At 48.9% G+C, this 24,017-nt stretch overlaps 1 protein-coding gene across 1 annotated transcript in view; it reads right to left on the bottom strand.

Annotated features, from left to right (window-relative positions):
• LOC119456153 (POU domain protein 2) overlaps positions 1–24,017 on the bottom strand; it is a 649,805-nt gene that overhangs the window by 579,720 nt on the left and 46,068 nt on the right. The window contains exon 2 of the mRNA XM_037717773.2: positions 18,353–18,646. The gene's annotated coding sequence lies outside the window, so the exon portion shown is untranslated. The remainder of the gene's footprint in view (positions 1–18,352; positions 18,647–24,017) is intronic.

The raw sequence follows: 24,017 nt of genomic DNA, 5'->3' as shown, positions 1-24,017 counted from the left end.
GCTGCTGCTGCTGTGCTTCTGCGCTGCTGCTGCTAAGCTGCTTCTGCTGCTTGCTGCTGGCCTGCTGCTGCTGCTGCTTGCTGCTGCTGCTGCTGCTGCTGCTGCTGCTGACTGCTGCTGCTGCTTTATGCTGCTGCTGCTGCTGCTGCTGCTGCTGCTGCTGCTGCTGCTGCTGCTGCGCTGCTGCTGTTTTGCTGCTGCTGCTGCTGCTGCTGCTTGCTGCTGCTGCTGCTGCTGCTGCTGTTGTGCTGCTGCTGCTGCTGCTGCTGCGCTGCTGACTGCGCATGCTGCTGCTTGCTGCTGCTGCTGCTGCGCTGCTGCTGCTGCTGCTGCTGCTGCTGCTGCTGCTGCTGCTGCTGCTGGAAAAACGCCTGCTGCTGCGCTGCTGCTGCTGCTGCTGCTGCTGGACTGCTGCTGCTGCTGCTGCTGCTGCTGCTGCTGCTGCTGCTGCTGCTGCTGCGCTGCTGCTGCGGCTGCTGCTGCTGCTGCTGCTGCAGCTGCTGCTTGCGTCTGGCTGCTGCTGCTGCTGCTGTTGTTGTTGTTGTTGTTGTTGTTGTTGTTGTTGTTGTTGTTGTGTTGTGTTGTTGTTGTTGTCTGGCACGACGCGCATCTGTTTGTTCACGACGCGCATCTACATGGCAGGAGCGTTGCAGCGAGGAAAAAACGACGGGGAAGAGACCTCGTTTGGACTTTTCCATCACGCCGCCACATTGCCCTCTCGACAGCTGTCCGTGAGACTTCTGCAAAGGCATTGCAGAAGCTGCGCAACTGTCCAGAGGGGACGCAGACAGAACGGCAGAGGAGGTGAAGAGATGAGGCGGGCAGAACCAACGCCGTCATGAAACCAGTGAATAAAAGCTTTGCCACTTTTCAGTCGTGGTAGTTCGGATGCACGGGAGGAGCGCGGGAGAGGGAAAACGCGACGAAACAAGGACACGCTGCTACGAGACACGGCAGCAGTTGTTGACAAACGGATAAACTCAAGGTACGGTACGGTACATTTCTGCATTCCTGGAAAATAAACACCTTGCATATTTCGAGAGCGGGCGACTGATGCTGGGTGTGAAGGCGCGAAGCCACATGAAAGCCACCGCAAGCGTCTAGATGACACTGCGGAAGCGGCCGCCCATAAATGAACACTTCTGTTGCCACTCTGGCAGCTTTGTGGCTGTGGTGTTGCTGAAGGTGGCGGGTTCACTCGCGGCCACGGTAGCCGCATTTCGACAGGAGCGAAATGAAAAACGCCTGTGTGCTTTATTTTAGATGTAAGTTAAATAATCTGAGGTGGTGAAATCCAATCCGGAGTCCCTCACTACCACCTACCTCACGATCAGATTGTGGGTTTAGTACGCGAAGCCCCATACTTTAAATAAAGTTTACCACTTCTGCCACGACGCGATCGGCCTTGTGGGGCAATGACAGCGCTAACATTTTGGCAGGGCATGATCAATGGCGCACAACAACGCCTCAAGTAAAACACGTCTCGCTGTGTGTTGTGTGTTACAAGTAGATAAACGCAAGCGGTGCACGTAAGGGACCTTCTACGTCAGATCAACTTTCAAGTATTGCATCAAACGCTGATGAACTTAAACATTCGCCGTAAACATCACCGCCCACTATCGTCAATCAACGCAAACAGCACTGAAAGCTTCGCTTACATCGATTCTCACAGTGCGTGGGATCCGCATAACTTTTTCTCGCTTTTTAATTATTATTGTTCAAGGGTAATTTATTAATACAGATGAACTCATTTATCTGTTTAGTGTCTCTTTACACAACGGGATAAGGTTGCCGCGTTGTGTTAATATTTTTTAACATTATTATTCCAGACCATGACATGCACCGACAAGCGAAGAAGTGGGCGGGAGTGGATAAGTAGAAGAAGAAGAAGAAGCAGCATGGCCGCCACTGCCTGTGTCCCAGCTCCCTAGTCAGCTTCCATTTGGAAGGCCGTAGTCTATTCAACCTGCCAGTCTATTCAACTTGCCAATCAGACGAAGAGGAGCGACGCTTACGAGAACCAGGGTGCGTAGTTGCCTATTAACACAAATCATCGCATACCTATTCGGCGTTAACTGCGTCCACCTAAGCCTTGCGCTGAAGCGATCTTGCTTGCTATTTCTGCTTTATGCATCAAAACAGTTGTCATCGTCCTTGTTGTTATCTACATTCGACAAGTACTCATGAGAAGACGTTGGCCAAGGTTCGAAACAGTTATCGCTCGCCTGTAGCTAGCAGCATCCTCCTGCTCTTCCCTCAAGTGTGTTTTCCAGTTTACCACATGGCAGAAGAGTATGTGCCAGTAACCATACATAAGTGAGGCGCGACAGATAACAGCAGTTGATTTCATTTGACGTCCACAAAAATTTCACCGATGATTACGATACTCCCTAATGCTAAATTCGAGCGCAGCTCTACACGTGTTTTCATTTCGCGTGTCAATATTTTGTACTATGATTACATAAATACCCGTTTTTTTAATTAGGAAGACAACGCGGCGAGTAGCCTAGCTGGCGCGGACAATCTGTCTCGTGCAGCACATGGTAAACGGAGCGAAGTGAGGCGCGACTGCCTCGCTAATCAGGAGATCGCGAGAGGGAACGCGTGGTCGACGGAGCAGCCGCCGCAGACAGTCCTCCGCTCATGCAGCGCTTTGTTTCCATACAGACGACGCGCGCTACTCTGGCACCATATCGTAACCATCGTCGCCCCACAGCCCGTCTTGCGCGGCGCTACGCTTTTTTTCTCACACTTTTCGTCGCGGGGAAATCGTATCACCAGTGTCAGCAGCGACAACACCCAAGGGAGCTTCACATCACGCCTTACTCGGAGCCTCTCGCCATCGCCTCTTGCAGGAGCTGTGATCCCCGTCACACACGCTGATACCGCGGACTGACCTCAGCATCTGACCCCGCGGACGAGGGTAGCCCTCCCCACTTCGCGCCATCCGCCCCCCCCCCCCCCTCGGATCCGCAGATGAGATTGCCCACGCGACTGCGGATGCCATGGCCGCCGGCAACTTAGCGCATGCGCATGCCGTCGCTCCTCCACTCCTCCTCCGCCTATAGTGCCTTATGTTTTCATTGTGGCTTCCTCCTCCGCTTTCCTCTTCGTGTTGCCATCGGTCTCGCGCGGTGGGGGGGGGGGGGGGGGGGGGGGCGAAAGGTTACTTCTTTCACCTCCCGCTGCCTCCGTGTTCGTTTTTTTTTTTTCATCCTTCGCTCTGCTCGTTCGCTCGGTTACGCAGCCGACGCTCAACGCAGTAACGGACCCTTAAAAGAGCAGCGCTCTAAAACCAACGAAGTGTGCGTTCCACGTGGCAATCATAGCTATAAGCAATGGTTCGGCAGTTGCTGAGTCACTCAATGAGCGCAGATAGTTTTCTCAAATCACTTTTGGGACCACTGGTGTCGCAACTCATGGTCACGTAATTAAGCGGCAATTGCATTTCGCGCATTGTGTGTGTAAAGTGCGGAAAAAATAATTATGCAATACAAAGCGCGCTGAAAACGACTGAATGGGATGATTTAGGATGCAATAAAACATTCCCATCGATTGATCACGCACAGTTATATCTAAGATTAAAACTGTTTCAATATTCAATTAGCCAGATAATAAACCCATGCACAAGGTTTATCTTCGCACTGAAGAGAAATGATGACCGAACAACATAGGTATCTTTATCGTATATTGCACCAGTTTTTTATAACGGCTTGGTTAACCTAGCTGAGAAACCGTGTATATAGTTCACATCATACAAAAGGCTTTCATTGTTATATTTGCCTATTCTACAGTTCCTAATAAGTCCTTAGTCTACTTAACCGATAAAAATTTACTTATCTCCATATGTAAACCTTTCAGTTCACCGACAGTGGCATGTGAATTTTCCGTCTCTGTCATTTCTGAGTTAAGCGCTGCTTGCTGGTAAATAAGTGCCAACTATAGCTCACCTATCATTGTTGTGTTACGGCGCTAAATGTTTCGTTAACTTATTCGCGCTTCGTAAGGTGGTAAAATGTGCAAATAAGTAGCACTACTTATAATAACCAAAGTGAGCTTTCTGGTTGCTGCAGGGCTTCACAAATTGAGGGCGGATTTCTGGCCACTGACTGGCCATTTACGGGTGAATATTCGGCTCACAGCAGCTGCACTTTGCCTCCAGCGACGCCGCACTGCGATGAAGTTGGTGGACGAAGTCGCTGCCTCCAGGTGAGTGAACGTTAAGGTGGCGGTCCCACTCCGGCGGCACGAGCCCCCCGTTTTCAGTACTTTTGGACCAACCGTGGCGGCTCTTCTACTTAAGATATGAAGTTGTAGTATAAACCATAAAATGCTTAATTCTTGTAGATTCCAACTATGTATAATATAAAGAAATTGATTGGTGTGATTGAGAAATAAATGTTCAAGAACAAGCATGAGATAGATGGTTTTTCGGAACTGTATCTCAGTTGTGACCATATTTAGAAGAAACTACCGCACTTACTGCATTGCGGTCTGCTCTGTAGCTTTAGGACATATTTATCTAGTTCCTAGACGTAGCAAACTAATTTTGAATTTTTACTTTTTGGATAATTTGCTTTTGAAAATTGCCACATATTGCAATCTTCTGTTGTAAACAGCCCGGCAACTACATGCTCAAGGAAGCTAAATTTTGGATAAAGTAGAGTTCAAGGAATTTCCATTTAGGACACAAAATTTCATTCATGTAACTTTATTAGTTTGAAAGCGGAGCTTCGTAGCTTTATTACCTTCCCGCAAAAAATGGGCAAAAATGAAACCACAAATCTAAATATTGCTTACTTTCGGCTGCATTATTAGGAAAACTAATAAAGTTACATGAATGAAATTTTGCGTCCCAAATGTAAATTCTCTGAACTCTACTTTATCCAAAATGTATCTTCCTTGAGCATGTAGTTGCCGGGCTGTTTACAACAGAAGATTGCAATATTTGGCAATTTTCAAAAGCAAATTATCCAAAAAGTAAAAATTATTTTCTACGTCTAGGAACTAGATAAATATGTCCTAAAGCTACAGAGAAAGCTGCAATGCAGTATGTGCGGTAGTTTCTTCTAAATATGGTCACAACTGAGACAGAGTTCGCAAAAACCATGTATCTCATGCTTGTTCTTGAACATTTATTTCTAAATCACACCAATCAATTTCTTTATATTATATATAGTTGGAATCTACAAGAATTAAGCATGTTATGGTTTATACGACAACTTCATACCTTAAGTAGAAGAGCCGCCACGGTTGCTCCAAAAGTGCTGAAAACGGGGGGCTCGTGCCGCCGGAGTGGGACCGCCACCAGAAACGCACGACACACTGCCGTAAGCTCGGTCCTTATATCACTGTGCACGACGGATGAATAAGAATTTGACTTCGAATCAAACGTTCTGAGCTCCACGTTAACGCAGGCAAAAGTATGTAAGGAACACTCGATAAACTTATTAAGGGCCGTTGTGGGGCCAAAATCACGAAGTACTTTCGACTGTATAGTATATTTCAATTCTGTCGGCCGATTTCAAAAGGCGTCTGGGAGTTTTCTTTTGCGAGCGGTATTTCACGTCTCTGAATTTCAAACCGATATCCCAGCAAAGAGTGTAATAAGCGCGTGGGCTAATAATAAGCTCGTGGGTAGATAATCGACCGGCACTGTGTGTGGATTGCGTGCGTGCGTGTGCGCGTGTGCGCGTGTGCGTGTTGCATCTCGGGCCATATACCGTGCCGATTGGTATTCGTTTTGTACCTGAAGTTCAGTCTACTTTGGCGAAGCGTTCGCGTATTGCATGCTATACTGACTCGAAATAGATGACAAATTTGTCGTACCTTTTAAATAAGTATTAGGGCCTCATCTAAAGTCATAAAATGTTGACGAATATTGTTGAACGGCATTTGTATCGTGCCTACTCTTTGTTTAAACAAAATTTTAATTTGAAAAACGAAAGATGAGGGCAATATCATATTGAAAGAGATCTTCCTAGAATATTGGGGGGATGATAAGAGTGAAGAGTGTAAAAAAAATTATACGGATCCCACGCACTGTGGGAATCGATGTTAGCGAAGCTTTCTGTACTGGTTGCGTTGATTGACGCTAATTGACGGTGATGCTTACAGCAATGTTTAAGCTCACCAGCGTTTAGTGCAATAGTGGTGAGATTGTGTTAAACGTTAATTGCGTGCACCACTTGTGTTTGTCTACGTAGTACACAAAACACAGAGCGAGGCATTTTTGTGCGTCGTTGTTTATAACCAGCGAGAAGGCTAGCGCAGCCATTGCCTCGCCCGGCGAAACGCATGGTGGAAAAATGCTAACGTTAACGTTACGTGCAAAGTCCACAATCTGATTATGAGGCACGCAGCAGTGGACGACTCCGTTTTAATTTTGACAACCTGGGATTCTTTATAACGTGCACCTAAATCTGAGTACAAGAGCATCTTTTTTTTTCTTTTTGCATTTCTCCCCCGTAGAAATGCGGCGGCCATGGTCGCGATTGAACCCGCGATCTCGAGCAACACCATCGCCACAAAACTACCACGGTGAGTACAGAAGTGTTGATTTCACGGGTGGCCGCTTCCGTAGCGTAATCTAGAGTGCTTTAATAGGACTTTGCGGTTTCTCGCTCCAAGTCAGTTATCCGCTTGACAAATTGATACTGCGTTTCTTTCACTCGAGGAAGGAGGCAGGTTAGCGTGCATCTCCTTTACTACTTAAGCTGCGGCGGCTGACCGTGAGCGCACGCGTCCTATCTTGGAGCCAATGTGCGCTGGGTTTGAAGGCTAGCCGACCGGAAATATCTGATGGCCTCGTGTGGGCCTTGTTCTCGCACGTCTAGTTTGCGTTGAAGAGAGAGGCAACACGAACGGGAACTCGCTCGTCGCTGATGCCACTCTTCGTCGCGTCAGTGTTCTGACAACAAGTGTCCGCGGTCATCGAGCGGGATGTGTTCGTGGTGGCCTGTGCGGCGCGTTACACCATGCTTGTTAATTTAGTTAGTAAGCGAATGGTTACAGCATTTTATGCAGCTGATAAAACTACTAACGTTACTTAGTATAGCTTAGTATAGAAATAGTAGGAACGCACCGTAGCGTAACTTGAATTTAAATATATCGCGTTCCTCCGCCACTGCTGCCGTGTCTAGCAGTAGTGTTTCCTTGCATTCTTAGGTCACCTTTTTCCTCTCCCACCCTCCTATACACCACCGCCGTATGCATCAGCGGCCACCTGACGCAACAGCACCATTCCGCCGAGAGACCGGGAATCGCTCAGCATTATTTATTTAAAATGTAGAAGAGCAGAGGGGATATTTCTTCTGTCGCGAACTGCAAGAACTGCAGCAGAGACTTAAGTCTGTGGGATGCGAATATGTGCGAGTTTCACGCGCTCATGCAACACAAGGAGCGCCCGTATTTACGACCATTTGTCATACCCACCTTTCCGAGAGCCAGAAAACAAGCTAGCTCTCCAAGCAACCCCAGATATCCGCTGGACGTCCTATGGATATCCGTTTCCGATATAACGGACATCCGATGGACGTCCGAAATTGAATCCTGTGATGGAGGTGTTTCGGACGGTATGTGTGTCGTGTATATATATGTGTGTCTGCACACACACACACACACACACACACACACACACACACACACACACACACACACACACACACACACACACACACACACACACAACACACACACACACACACACACACACACACACACACACACACACACACACACACACACACACACACACACACACACACACACACACACACACACACACACACACACACACACACACACACACACACACACACACACACACACACACACACACACACACACACACACACACACACACACACACACACACACACACACACACACACACACACACACACACACACACACACACACACACACACACACACCACACACACACACACACACACACACACACACACACACACACACACACACACACACACACACACACACACACACACACACACACACACACACACACACACACACACACACACACACACACACACACACACACACACACACACACACACACACACACACACACACACACACACACACACACACACACACACACACACACACACACACACACACACACACACACACACACACACACACACACACACAACACACACACACACACACCTTGAAGCAGCGATAGTTGAATGCATTCAAGCACCCAACCATTGTTATAACAACCGGTCGGGTGCTTCAACGCATTTCACTGTCGCCGCTCTGCTGCAAATAAACCAAAACAGTGCCCTCACACCAGCTTCAAAGTACAAATATTTTACTGCTACCTTATCATTTATTATAAAGTCCACAAAGCACACATGAATACTGTTCAAAGTAACAAATATACACGCTGATAAAGAGAAAATTTTGAAGATCTAGATATCATGACTGAAGTTGGAACAGAGTGAAGACAAAAAACAAAACTAGAAACTCCTTTCAGCATGTCAAACAGAGTCTAACAAATTATCATACTTATTTTATTTTCTGGACCTGTCAAAACTCACGAGGATTCATAATAAGCACATGCTTTAGAATAAAGAAAAAAACTCACAAGCAAGAAAAAACGTGTGGCGGAAACCAAAGAAAGCACAATGCGTAGTGGAAGTGTAAGCATAAAGGCTTACATAATACAGTAAGGTATGAGAACAGGCTAGACAAAGGGCGGCGAAAAAGGTGAGACAAAGACAAACACTGTCTTCATCTCACTTTCTTTGCCGTTCTTTGTCTCGTTTTGCGCTGATTAAAATAGACAAACAACAGTCTACACAGAATAATGTAAGATATAATTCCAACACAATTATGTACATGTTAGAAATAGAACGCATTTTCAAAGATATGAAAAACGTAAAATGTGACGCACCTGCAAGCTCATTGCGATGGAAAGGTTTAACCCATAAAGCAAGTGCTGTCATTTCTGCTAGTTCGAGGAACTTATGTATTCTTTAACAATAATAAAAATTTATTATTATGTATACAAGGAGCATTTTTTTTTCATTGAGAAGCTTAGTACGAAAAGAATTAGGTGCATGACACTTGAAACTGCGAACTTTTTGTGCTTTGGCAATAAGAACGATATATCGAGACAGCCATTACACATACTCATAATTAGATGCGGAAATGTCTGCCACAAATGAATTTTTGTAACATGTTGCCAGTCAGGCGCGGATCCAGGGGGGATGTCCGGATGTCCTGACCCCCCCCCTCAGATTTCTGCATCGCCCCCCCCCCCCCCCCTGCTAACACGGGGACGGCCCTGTCGCAAAAAAATATGGCCACCAGCATTTTTCAAAAGTATTTTTCGCGAATACCAGTGGTAGCAGCCATGTAGAAGTAAAGCTAGCTCGCTCACAAGCTTAGTTATATTCCGTAGGGGTGTGGTGTCGCGAAGTTGCCGTAGTTATTGTGTCTCATGAACACCTTGGACCTCCTGGCGCCGGCCGTGCCTTACTCGTCCCGTCGGTGGCGTCGAATGAACGAGGGGACGTCCCTTTTGCCAAGCACGCCGATGTCCGCGCGAGCGCCTTCGCGCCTGATCAACTTAGTTCCCCATTGGGGTGTCATCGGTTGCCTCATTTGCTGTCATCGGTTCCGCGACCAACCTGCTTAATGAAAGAGATCTCTCGCTGAAGTGTTCATATATATATATAACAACTAACAGCCTAACTAAGAACTACGCATAGACAACTTTTTTTTTAACTGTAGCACTCATTGTGATCACAGTTACACGTTGACAATATCCAGTACGAGCACAGTACCGTTCGTACGCTACAAGTTTTTCATTGTAACTTCGCAGTTTTATTGTCGTACATTAAGCATAGGAGGCTCAAGCCCACCGGATCCGTTTATCTGAGTGGGCGTTCTCGCGGAGCGGGGCGAAGCCTCGAGCATGGGCTGCGAAATGGGGGAGCGTGACGTCAGCGGCCAACGCCAGCGCGCGGGCCTAGGATGGCGTCGCGTGGTTAGAGAAATGGGAGCAGATGCGCGCCTTGTGTAAAAGGATGACGTCGCGTGGGAAACAAAACATGAAGACGCTGGCTCGCGCTCACGGCTACTACGCTACATCGTTCTTCTTGTAGGTGGCGTCGTGAGTCTTCACACGCGGTGATTCGCATATCGTAAACAACTAGCGTAGTGGTTGCCGCGTTGAAACGAAGGTGTCTCAGCCGAACACAAAGAATCTTCTTAAGGAAATCAAGGTGTCCCAACAGAACTCCAAAGCCGGACCCGTGCTTACGCATTTATAACGAACCTGCGACAGACCATCCCAAATTTTATTTTAAGAAACAATACAGGCTGATATACCGGGTGTTCAAAATTAAGCTTTATGGTTTTCTTAAAATTAGGCACTGGGAGGCACGTGAAGACCACCTGCGCAAATAAGTTGTGTGGCCAGGGGGACACAAAGTGAGATAATTATCGCTGTCAGCAACCGAATTAACTAAAATTGAATAATTAACTTTTTATTGACTGCAGTAAGTGTGTATGTTTGTATTCAAAAGTTAGAGGCAGTCGTGTTTCTGCACAGTTTCACTTGGAAGAATTCGTCTAGCATGTCTATGCTCCGATATATCCAACTCCAAATTTTAATTGTCGTTCGCATGATTACGCATGCAAGAGAGTGAGGATCAGCGCAAAGCTCCTCCCTGATGTGACGCGGCTGTTGGGTGCAGCGTTTAGTCTGACAACGCGGCGGAGGCATTGGCAAAGATAATAACTGCCCCCCTTCCCCTCACGGCTGGCGAAATAAAAAAATCGAAGAACCCGTAACCGCTGTCGTAACACGCGACCGCGCAGCCTGTAAAGATGGCGGCAGCTGCCATGCCGAGATAATGGCGCGAGCGGAGAAGCCGGAGGCCAGTGCGCGTGCGTAATGGTGACTAGACGACCGGGCATGGTCCTTGTTTGGGCTACGCAAATAAAGTGACTGCTGATTTACAAGTATTGTAAGCTTTATTGAAATCAAAAGCAACAACTGCACCATCAACAGCAGAAACCTTTTTAGCTATGCTAACGAATATTTCATACTGCCGCTTTAACTTTGGTGTTGTCATGCACAAATCTCATGACAACACTTCACCCATCAAGATGTCAATGCCCTAAAAATGTCCAAAATGCCTCCCTTCCACAGCAACGCAAAGCATAAACCGCTCTCGCGTCGAGTCGATAACTCTGCGCAGTGCAATTGAAATTTGGAGTCGGATATCTCGGAGCACGAACACGCTAGAATAATTCTTCCGACTGATACTGTGTAGAAACACGACAGCCTCTAGGTTTTCAATACTGTGAGCGCATTTTGCGCATATCGTCGTCGTCATCTGTACAAACGACTCATCATCTTGTGTGAGCGCTATTTGTGCATATCGTCGTCGTCATCTGTACATACGACACATCATCATCTTTTGTCTCGTGCGGTGCTTCGTCTCTGACTCGGGCGACTGCTCGGAAATAAAGGCATCGCATCGGTCAACGTCTCACAAGTGGTGGAGGTGCTGGGTAGGTGAAGGAGAGCGACCAGAGGAGGTTGTGTACGGTCCGGGAACGGAGAAATATGGTCCAGGTGTCCTGTCTCGCTCAAAGTTGGCGTAGCCGCGCCTGTCACCTGGGTGACGCCCGGGAACGTAGTAATCCAACCTAGGTGCGCTGTCTCGCTCAAAGGTAGCATAGCCCCGTCGTTCATCCTGCTGACGCCGACGGCAGTAGCGAGAAATGTGGCCGCGAATACCGCAGTAGAAACAAACCGGGCGCGACGACCGCCACGGAGAGTAGTACGGCTGCGCCGGTATGTGTCGTCAGTGTTTCGCCTGCCACATCTTCCGCGTATTGTACGCCCGCAGAAGGCCACACTGGTGCTATTAAGGCCACCTTGAGTGCAGATCTCAATCCGGCCCAGACCAATGCACTCCTCACCATTTTAATGAAGCATGAAGCTTGTTTTGACGTTTCTTCGCGAGGCCTGGGTCAGACCACTGTAACTACTCATCGAATTGAAACAGACGGCTCTCGCATCATTCGCCGTCGCCCGTACCGTGTGTCACCTTCGGAGCGAAAAGTTATAGAAGAACAAGTGAACGACATGCTGACACGCAACATTATAAGGCCTTCAGCAAGCCCTTGGTCTTCTCCTGTTGTGCTTGTTAAAAAAAAAGGATGGTTCTGTGCGCTTTTGCATCGATTATAGGGCGCTCAACAAAATTACCCGTAAGGATGTTTATCCAATGCCTCGTATTGACGATGCTTTGGATACCTTACAAGGTGCCGAGTATTTCTCGAGCCTCGACTTGCGCTCCGGATATTGGCAGATTCCCATGCATGAGCCAGATAAAGAAAAGACTGCGTTTGCTACACCTGATGGCCTTTTTGAATTTAACGTGATGCCTTTTGGATTGTGCAATGCACCAGCTACGTTTGAACGTATGATAGATACAGTACTCCGTGGCTTAAAATGGAAGACCTGCCTTTGTTACTTGGACGACATTGTCATCTTTTCGTCGAGTTTCTCCCAGCACCTACAACGTCTAGACCAAGTTCTCGCGTGTCTAGCAAAAGCTGGTCTCCAACTCAATACTAAAAAGTGTCGCTTTGCAAGCCGAAGCATTAAAGTATTGGGCCACGTCGTCAGTAAGCATGGCATCCAGCCTGATCCCGATAAAATCGCTGCAGTACTGCAATTTCCGCCACCAACCGCTCTTAAAGAACTCCGCAGCTTTCTAGGACTGGCGTCCTACTTCCGCCGCTTTGTCCGTGACTTCGCCACCATCGCCGCTCCTCTACACAAACTTCTGACTTCGAGCGCGTCCTTTGTGTGGTCGAACGACTGTGAAGCCGCCTTCCAGACCCTCAAACGAGTTCTCACGTCAGGGCCCGTGCTCCGTCATTTCGATGCAACGGCCCCGACTATTCTACACACTGATGCCAGTGGGCATGGAATTGGCGCTGTCCTGCTGCAGCGGAATCAGAAGTCCGAAGAGCAAGTCGTGGCTTATGCAAGTCGTGCTCTTTCTCCTGCTGAGCGCAACTACACGATTACAGAACAGGAATGCCTCGCCATCGTGTGGTCAATACAAAAATTTCGTCCCTATCTCTACGGCCGCCATTTCACAGTTGTGACCGACCATCATGCTCTCTGTTGGTTGTCGTCCCTGAAAAACTTGTCTGGACGCCTCGGCCGTTGGGTACTGCGCTTACAGGAATATGACTTCACTGTCACGTATAAGTCCGGCAAACAACATCAAGATGCCGACGCTTTGTCGCGCTGCCCGCTGTCCCCAAACGCCCATGCTTCACCTTCGGTATGCACGTCACCATCTAGCCACACGTCTCAGCGCACGCCCAGTAGCCCGGGACAGTCAGTTGCCTCAGTTGACTTTCTCCCGTCTACTGACCTCGTCTCACTCCAACGTACTGACCCATACTGCCGTACGCTGATCGACCGACTTACTGGCTTGGCACGACCCCCCAACAGTCGCTTAAGACGACAACTTTCGCGTTTTAAGCTTCAAGGTGGAGCGTTATTTCGATCAATCTACCATCCTTCCGGTAACCGGTGGGTGCCAGTAATACCTCGCTCACTTCGACTCCAAGTATTGGAAGCATTTCGCGACGACGCGACGGCTGGCCACTTGGGCTTTCATAAGACCTACGACCGCATCAAAACGCGTTGTTTCTGGCCGGGCCTTTCCACCTCAGTCGACAAATACGTTGGCTCCTGCGCATCATGCCAACACAGAAAACGCTCGACATCCCTTCCAGCCGGTCCTCTGCAGCCTCTACCATGCCCGTACACCCCCTTCGAAATTGTGGGCATAGACTTGTATAGACCCCTCCCACTCACGCCCGCTGGTCACCGCTGGATCGTTACCGCAGTGGATCATCTAACGCGCTACGCTGAGACAGCGGCTCTTCGCTCTGGTACTGCCTCCGAAGTCGCCGAGTTTTTCGTGCACGGAATCGTTTTGCGCCACGGCGCACCTCGTGTCCTCCTGAGTGACCGTGGCAAGACGTTCCTATCGCATGTCCTCCGTGAAGTCCTTCAGGCCTCGGACACCATCCATAAGACCACATCATCGTACCATCCGCAAACAAATGGTCTTACGGAGCGTTTTCATCGAACTTTGTCTGACATGATGTCAATGTATGTTCGACCCGATCACACCAACTGGAACACCATCCTACCTTTTGTGACGTTTGCGTATAATACTGCCGTCCAACGTACAACCAATTACAGTCCCTTCTTCCTGGTGTACGGTCAGTGCGCCGTCTTTCGTCTTGGACACTACACTCCTTTCAGCACCTGCTGCTCCATCCGCGTCTCTTCCTGAGGAATTTGCCGCTCGCCTCTCCCGGTGCCGTGAACTTGCCCGCGCCAACACCGCTATACCATTCAGGACAAAAGGAAAATTCGCTATGATGCGACGCGTCGCGTTGCTTCGTTCCGCCCAGGCGACGAAGTTCTTTTGTGGAGACCTGTTCGCGCACCGGGGCTCTGTGAAAAATTTCTCCACAGATATCTCGGCCCCTACACCGTTTTGCAACGAACTTCGGCCGTTAACTACAGCGTCACTCCTGTCAGCTCAGCTACTGACCGCCGCCGCCGCACTACGGAAATCGTTCACGTATCTCGCCTGAAACCCTACATTCGCCGTACCTACCCTTTCTAGTTTGCGGTCTTGCTGACCGCTTTCCTGAAGGGGGGAAGTTAGTGTGAGCGCATTTTGCGCATATCGTCGTCGTCATCTCCACAAACGACTCATCATCTTGTGTGAGCGCTATTTGTGCAAATCGTCGTCGTCATCTGTACATACGACTCATCATCATCTTTTGTCTCGTGCGGTGCTTCGTCTCTGACTCGGGCGACTGCTCGGAAATAAAGGCATCGCATTGGTCAACGTCTCACAATACAAACATACCCACTTACTGCAGTCGACAAAAATAATTGTTCAATTTTAGTTAATTGGGCTGCTCACAGCGATAATTATCATCTCACTTTGTGCCCCCCTGGCCACATAACTTATTTGCACAGGTGATCTTCGCGTGCCTCCCAGTGCCTAATTTTAAGAAAACCATAAAGCTTAGTTTTGAACAACCTGCATGATCAGGCACAGCCGCCAAGCACATGGCTGTATTGGGTAACGTCCTTTTCCTATAAGCACGGAGAAACCGTACCTGGCTTCGCTACAGGTCTTCTTCCTCTTTCTGGGGTTTTACGTGCCAAAACCAGTTCTGATTATGAGACACGCCGTAGTGGAGGGCCCCGGATTAATTTTGACCACCTGGGGTTCTTTAACGCGCACTACAACGCAAGCACACGGGCGTTTTTGCATTTCGCCTACATAGAAATGCGGCCGCCGCGGCCAGGATGCGATCGCGCGATCTCGTGCTCAGCAGCGCAATGCCTGAACTGACTGAGCCACCACGGCGGGCTAGATGGCGCGAGGTAACACTCGTTTTCATGATGACAGTGGCGGCCGGGGAATAAAAACAGCGCGAACTTCTTGGCAATAAATACAAAAAAAGAAGAAAAAAAAAGTGATTTGCCCTCTCAAGCCTTGTAGGCTACAGGTGCTGCTCTAGCCGTATAAAACGCGGGTTTATCGTGAGCAGAAACGGTGAATTTCGGTAAATGATAAAGGCTACTATCATCATCATCATCATCATCATCATCGACAGAAGCTGACCCCCCCCTCAGAAAAAACCTGGATCCGCCCCTGGCCGCACATCGTTATTACTTTTTTATCAACTGGAGACAAGGTATAGGTAGAATAACGACGCCTCCCATATTGATCAATAGGTTTTCGACAGTTCCCGTATTTCCAAGGCCAGGGTGCCCTCACTTTGCTTGTGCGCAATGACAATGAATGAATGCATGAATGAATGAAATAATGAGACGACTGGACAGTAGCTCTCTCGGGGAGTACAAGAACTGCCGAAAATTAAGCTATAAGCAACGTCAGCTTACCATGCAAAATGAATCTCCGGCATTCCCATCGAATAGAGAAAGAGAAAGAAAGATTAATCCTCACACGATTTGCAACAATCTCGTTGCCCAAAGCACGCAGGCAACGTATACTTGAGCTAATCAAACGTGTTCCCGCTAATAGCATAGAAAAATGTGACAAAAGCCGGTTAGCACGGAAAACGTCGTTCCGATGGAATACATCCAACAACGGCTATGTCATTGGGCCGTCAGTCCGGTGATGAACTGCGACACAACAGGCTCCATGCCAGAAAATGCTCGAAAGCGATATTTTATCTTCCTGGCCTTTCTCTCGCTCTACCCGATAATGGGGATGCTGACCGCACCGATTGTAACAGGCTGCCGCAATCCGAGCGGCTGGGCTATACAAACATTAGCGGCAACAGACATGCAACAGCGCAGAGGTCACCTGCCCTGCACACTTTCTTTTTGTGCCCCATTTACAACACGTAAAAAAATCAGCAATCCATGTGCGCGGCGGTATCTGTGAGCCCCCAAAAGATGCAAATTTGAAGAACTACGGATCTCGCTAATGCCTTCGCGATCTTCAGCGCATCGGACCCACACGCGCGCTCCCAACCAAATCCCCAGCCAAAAATCCCCTGCAAAGGCCCGTGCTGCCATCTGGAGGAGACCTTGACAACCTCGATCAGCGCGCGCGCAGCGGGAAAACGAAACCTCGCTCTCGGCGGCGTCCCAATGCAACCCATACCGCAGATCTTGCGAAACCACCCGAGTTCTTGAGTTTATGGATAGCGTAACAATAACGCACCTCTCTTATATCAGCGGAGCGCTATCATGCAGCAAATTACATATCGTCACAGGTGCAACTATAGGAAGCAAAACAGAAGAAATTGTGAAATGTATTAGTAAATAAAAAATGAAGAGAACGAAGCCAGGGGTAAGACGAGAGCGGGTCGGAAGTCAAACCGGAAGAAGACGGACGTAACGAAAACAATCTATGGACCGCAGCGCACATAAGACTAGATGGTGATGGTGAACAACTCTTATTTGGTCCTGCAGAGTTTATGCAGAGTTTAACGCGATCGTGCCTTTTAGAGGCTTTTTTTTTTAATTTTTATAGTTGTTCAGCGCGCTAACATGACTGGCAACTCGCATACGATCGCGCCGCTGCACAGCGAGGAATCGCGCTGAGCGTTACGTCACAAGAAAGCGATATTCCGAACGACACCGTACACTGCCTACTTATTTCACGCATAGCAGACAACGCTGCGAAGGCTAGAAATGCTTCTCTCACTGCTCGCATTCTCGACCCACAAAAAGTGCGTCACAAATAAATAAAGGTGTAAGTATGCATCATGCAATACGATTTAACATTAGGCCTCATATGCTTTATGTCATAAAATATTACATAATTATTACACGGAAGGCGTCACAGATCTGCACAATTTTACCATCGAATGAGCGGAGTGACACGTTTCCGCGACCAATGGCCACAACGGATCGCTTGAAGAACGCGACCTAAGCATGGTATGTCAGCACAAAGGTGCACAAACCATACGTTACTTGACATAACCAATTAAGTCCACAAGTTGCAGTTGTAATATAAGCAGCACTTATTCTGTAGAAAGCAACTACACTGCAAACACAACTGCACTGCAATAAAAATCGGAGGAGCTTGCACTAGTGGCGCAAGGCTAAAGACACAGCGGAGCTGATCGGTTCCCAGCTGGTCCTGGCTATACGAAGTGATGCTAAGTTATACGAAGTGTATAAGCATTTTCTCGTGGTCCGTGGCATCGGGGAAGCCCTCGCGAATCACTTGCAGTCCGAGCACACGTAGGTGAAGTGGGGCGAAAGCTATGCACAGTGTACGGGCGGCACGCAGCAGACGAAAAGCCGGGTTGACGTCACGCGCCGTGACGCCGAGGCGCCTGCTGCAGTCAGGGACACCGCGATCTTTCGGCGCTAGTGCGGGGAAACGCGGGAGAAGCGCGCGCGGCTGGCGTCGGCAGCACCTTTGCACGTTGCCTCGTTGGTGCTGCTACAATTTCTCTCTCTCTCTCTCTCGCTCTCATTTTCTCTTTCTCTCTCCCGAGCATAGTGCGCGACGCTCCGCGAGTGGTTGCTAGGCAACGCAGTGGCAGGCGGCACACATTACGGCCGGCTTAAACAGCTCCGCTGTTAAAAGCGTGAAGTGGGACTTCTATATATGACTGCACTATGCTTGCGTAGCTGCACGTCAGTGTTGCCTTCCGTGGCACTGTTCGGTAAATACGAAAAGCAATATACACTCATTGAGAAGTCCAGAACGAGAGATAGAAACGATGGAAGGAAAGACCACTGACTCACCTTAGTTGTAGATGGCCCTGCATGAACGAGGCCGCAGGAGGTAGCGTAGGCAGGAGGCACGGAACCACTCCGAGGAGGTGCATGCGAGCGCACGGACGCGCGCACACGCACACACACACGCACACGACGACACGCGGTAGCACAGAAAAATGGGAGCACGAGACGCGCAGTACACGCGTCAGATAGATGTATGGCGGCGGTCAGTCCTGATCCGGTACACAGTCCCCCTGCAGCCAGCGCGTTCTCCTCCAACCGTCGATAAGACGCCGCACACGGTTCACAACGATCGGTTACCTGCACCAAGGAAGGCAAAGGAGGACGTCTATCATCAGTTGAAGCGACGCCGCCGACTAATAAGTGAGGAAAAGACAGGGCCAAGACGGGGAGGGGACACACAGATACAAGGAACCACACAACGAATTGCTGTTGCGGCGTTGCTTCACTCTGTGCCACGCTCTTCGAGCTGGATTTACCGCAGAAACGCGGTTTTTCTCGAGGTCTCTCGCAGACTTCCGTTGCACGGATGCAAAGGGAATTACGCAATCGCTTGACATGGTGAAACTTCAACTGCCAAGACCTGCCCGCTTCGGGTCGAACGTACGGGTAGCCCTTTCTGACCTGTGTGCCCCATTCAAGGCAAGTGATTGGTGCTGTAGACTCGCTACACTTTATCTCACCGCGGCAGCAAAGTTCGGCGGCTCTGACGGAAATGTGTTAGCGCTACGGCAAAACACGGCGCATCACGCCGCGCACAGACAGATGGCGCAAGCATTCCGTTGCAGAGCCATCGGCATCTTTTGAACCGTGTACTAGCCGTTGATTATAATTGGCGTTACTCCTGGTAGCATAAGGCAGCATATATGCTCCCCTCACCCGGGCTCGGACGCGTTAAATCGATTTTACCACACAAGCGGTTTTAATAAGAAGCGAAGCTTTCTATGGCTACCCTCCCGGGTTTTCTTGCCGCTGCTGCAGCTGAGTCAGAAACAAAAATGGCAACAGTGTACAATCGCCGCTGTGCAGTTTCGCTTCGGTCTCGATGCGTTTGTGCGTCGTTTCAATGAACATGGGTGCAGGCACGCGTCTCAAACACCGATTGTCTCCTGACAAGCGGAAACTCCTCGGCAGGTCGCCTCTGTTGCCCAATGAAAACAAATGACATGTCATCGGTGGAGCTTCGCGAACGCTATACATAGTGCTAAAATATTTCTTGCTTTTTTTTGTAACAGTTATGGACAAGTTTTATTGATTCTGAGAGCCAGGTGCTTAATTTGTTTGCCAGCAGTCCTCTTCCTGAAAAATGGTATACTCTCCGCGTGGGAAGCCCCCATCGACGCAAAATACTCAAGCGCGACTGCGGAACAACTTGTTTTGCCGGCTCCGTGGGAAACGGAACGAGATACGGCGCGGCTGACGTCCAACTTGCTGTTGTTTGTGTTTCCAGGTAAGCGGTTGCTTGGGGCTCAGCTTCACAGCTTACAACGATTTATATTTAGTTGCTTTTTGTCCACCAATTGTGACTTCTCAACTTAAGTTTCTACTGACATCTCATTTCCTTGCCTTGTTTCTCTTTGTTTCTCTGTATACGCGGCTGGTTCCTTGTTTGTTTCTTTGTTCGTAAGAAAGCACTAAGAAGCGCTCTACATCAACGCCGTCACCGCGGACATTTGCACGCGAAGCTCATAACGGCACCGCTGCTCGAGCGCGACGTAGCGGTTAAAATCATTTATTTGATGTGAACATAACAGCCACGTACGACGAATTATTTCAGCTCGGAAAGCAGGTCTCACTGTCATGTGCCATCGACCAGTACTACATTCGATGAAACTCAGGGCCTCGCCCCTCATGTAAACGCCAGCCGGCCTGCATGCGAAAACGCGCGGGCCTGCATGCGCCAGAACTTGGCCCGACTGATGGCGATGCACGCAATATGGGCGCTTCATAACGCGCCGCGCTGTCGGTTATGTGTCCCGAATTCCTTAAGATACATACCGCCAATGTGTACCAAGGGTCCCCGCAAATGTCAGGAAGAGTCGGGCGAAAATTGTGCGTACTAAACTAAAGCACCTTCAAAGCCAAACGGCGATTCAGGCAAGCGCTTCACGATTCCTGACAGCCTGAATCGCAATCAGACTTCAGGATGGGCGAGCCAGTAACGCTTCTATAACTACGTTAACATGAGTGCGACAGATAGCGTATCGTATTTCTTAGCCCATCACGCTTACACTTCCGCGACAACGCTTACATGTGGTGCATCCCACTTTGTCCGAAACAAGACGGAACATGTTTCTGGCTATTCGCGCTTCTGAGTGCAGGATAGTCGACACAACCTATAGACTATAGGCGGCGTTGGGATAGACCACAGCGGCTGCCGTCTCACTTTCTTCCGTCCGTCAATGCGATGCGCCGGCGTTTACATGTATACCGCGTGAAACGACTTACCCGTCTCGAACTACCCTCTCCTGTCGCATTAATGCGATTCACCCTTTCTAGCACATTACCGCCTTTTACGTGGATGCGATGCGCTGTAGAAATGCGATGCGGTGCTCCATTCGTCGCACTCATGTAAACGCCGCTTATCATACTGAAAGACACAGGACTTATGGAGGATTTCGCCCACACACACGCCGAACCAGTGTCTGTCTCTGCGCGCACGTATGCCGTTTCCTGTATCAATAAAACAGCACCTGGAAATTGAACACCAGTTTGTTCCGCCCTCCCAGCGCATCGTCCGCGCGCTGTATACGCTTCAGCTCGACAAATCGGCAACAGGGTGTCGATCTGCGGATAAAATTCAGTATGTATATACCGGCTTAGCGAAACGCTCTCGCGTTCGGCGTCGGGCGGCGTGAAAACACGGGAGGCGAAAAACGATTACGAAGCGCGAGCTCTCTCATTTGTTCGCGGACGTGCGCGTGTCGATCGCAGAGTCAAAGCACGCTTCGCGCGGCGCTTTCTGCAGGCGCCGCCTGGAATGAGACAGCGGCACGGGTCAATTGCACATAGGAGACATTCGCGCGCCGCTTCGACGAGACCCTTATACGTTATACTGCGACACCAACGACCACGAAGTGCCTGTACACGGGTGCGGCGGGCATCGTGTACAGCTGACAAATAAAAGAAAAGAGGAAAAGTACGCCCGAAAGCGATATGGAGAAATAAAATGTATAGTTTGGACAACGAGATCGCATCATATTTCGCCGACGTATACAGGCGTCACGGGAGGAATTCCAGGCGCGTTTGCGGCGACGCTGCAGCTGTGACGCTCGCGAGTAAACACACGAGAGAAAGACGAAGAGCGATAAAAAGAAAGAAAGAAAGAAAGAAAGAAAGAAAGAAAGAAAGAAAGAAAGAAAGAAAGAAAGAAAGAAAGAAAGAAGAAAGAAAGAAAGAAAGAAAGAAAGAAAGAAAGAAGCAGGCACGCGCAGACTTGCCTCCTTCAGAAAGGAAGAAAGAAAAAAGAGAGAAAAAGAACATTTGAAGGAGACGCCTGCCGTCTTATTACGGCTCCACCGTCCAATCGCATTCATGTAAATAAAAGGATAAAACCTTCGCGCCGGCACACTAGTCACATTCGACGCAGTCGCACCGCGCGTGAAGTCGTCCAAACAGCAATTAGGCGCCCACCGTGTGTTACACGTACATACACGCGAGGGAAAACGCTGATTGCGCGGGACAAGCTGGCAAGAGGAGAAGGAGGAAGGCGAAGGGAAGCGAGCAGAGAGGTAGCAGGTAACGCAGCTCTATCTCTCTCTCCCTCGCGCGGATAGCAGCAGCACGTAATGCCATTTGGGCACGCGAGAAAACATGAATTTTAACCGAAAGCATTATTAAGCGCCTTCTCCTCCCTCTCCTTCTCTTCACTCTCCTCTATTCTTTTATCTCTCTCTCTCTCTCTCTCTCTCTCTCTCTCTGATCAGGCAGGGACGCCGGTGGTGCAGCGGGCGTTCATTGTGCGAAAACCTTCCAGGGGCCCATTTCCTCATTTATCAAGGGATTAAGCTCCCTCGAGGAAAACGAAAGAAAAAAAGCACCGCCCGCTTCAGCAGGGACGGACGGACGAAACGGTGGCGTGCGATTCGTGACCGGAAAGAGCAAGTAGCACGTCATCGCCGCCACAGCCACAAACCGCCGGCACCATATAACCAGCATTACCACCACTGCCACCGCCGTGACTTCACGCTGCGCGTCACACTTAGATTACCAGACGCGTAACTATAGTAGTATGAGATTTCCGCGCTGTTTTTCGTTTTTCGTTATAAGTGTCACACATTGCTGTCTGCAATTAAATTACCAGACGTGAAGCCAATTTTGCGTTACATATTAACCCCGTCTCTCCCCCACCTCCTTCACCCCCCCCCCCCCAAAAAAAAAAATAGAAACGTAGTAATAAAAATAATAACGCGCCTTCAGTTCAAGCTGAAAGAGCTAACTCGACCAGGTGACCAGAAGGCTTACTTGAGACCACGTGCTACACAATAACCGAACAAAAATCCAGAGGCCCACAGGTATTTTAGGCATGCTCAACAAACAAGATAAATGGTGTTCGCAAGATACTGCGCTTGAAAGGACTTGTGATTGCAATTTCAGGTTCTCTCTTGGACGTATACGTGATCTTAGGTCATCAATCCCCTCCTCATATACAAGTTTACGAAATCGCGCTACCAACTGACAGATGTTACGCACCATTTTGCACGCACTAGGAAAAAGACAGCTGTTGCCACGAACATTTAGGCGCCTGTCTTTGCCATATCTTCCAAACCATTTTGTTGTTTTACGCGTGATTAGGCGAACGATATACGAACGATACTTCTGACGAAGTGACAGGAATCAGTGAAAACACAGGACAACCAATTGCTATAGCAAGTTAGCTTTTAAATGACTAGATATTTCGCTAGAACCGCAGCTTGGGCTTGTTGGTTTTCCATCCTGCATGGTTTTAACAGCGCAAAACTTCGTGGTGTCATCTTCTCGTCTCGTGTTCCCGTCTAAGGTGCTGCGCTGTTAATGCTAGGATAGATATTTCAGAGGCACATATGACACACAAAAAGACTTCACAAACCAATGCATACACTAAGTCTAACTGGCTATCTCAAGTATTACACAAAATATTAAATGACTCTGACATTACGCGCACCACTAATGTCCCCTTTCCTTCTTGTAGCTCAACTCACACCGAATGCAACAAAAAGCGGCAAACTCATACAAACCTCGTGACCATTTATCGCCGTGCATAAGTGCTAACCGGTCACTCCAGTTCAAGGCACAGGAGACAGTACTAGAAGTTGGCGCAACGAGCGAAATTCTACCCCGTCCAAGTGCGCTCTGCGCTACAGTATACTCTTTTCGATAGTGCCAACGGGTGTAAAAGCATGCTGAGGCGCGTTATCTGCTATACGTATAGGCCTGCAACTTCAATATTCAGGCAATCTTGCATCGGCGACTTGCTCGCACCGAAAGTTAGCGACAAGGTCTCACATATATATTTGAAAAATAAGCGTTCCTGGCAACTGTATCGGTATTTGAGCAAATCCAAGTTGAAAAACACAAGTTTAGCCTTTCATAATTCTGGATAAAGGCCAGTCGAAACTTCGAAATAAAACTTGTATTACCCGCCGCGGTGGTTTACGGCGGCTATGGTGTTGCGCTGCTAAGCACGAGGTCG

Source organism: Dermacentor silvarum, chromosome 6 (assembly GCF_013339745.2).
Source record: "Dermacentor silvarum isolate Dsil-2018 chromosome 6, BIME_Dsil_1.4, whole genome shotgun sequence".
Lineage (NCBI taxonomy): Eukaryota > Metazoa > Arthropoda > Arachnida > Ixodida > Ixodidae > Dermacentor > Dermacentor silvarum.
This window is presented reverse-complemented; position numbering and strand designations above follow the sequence as displayed.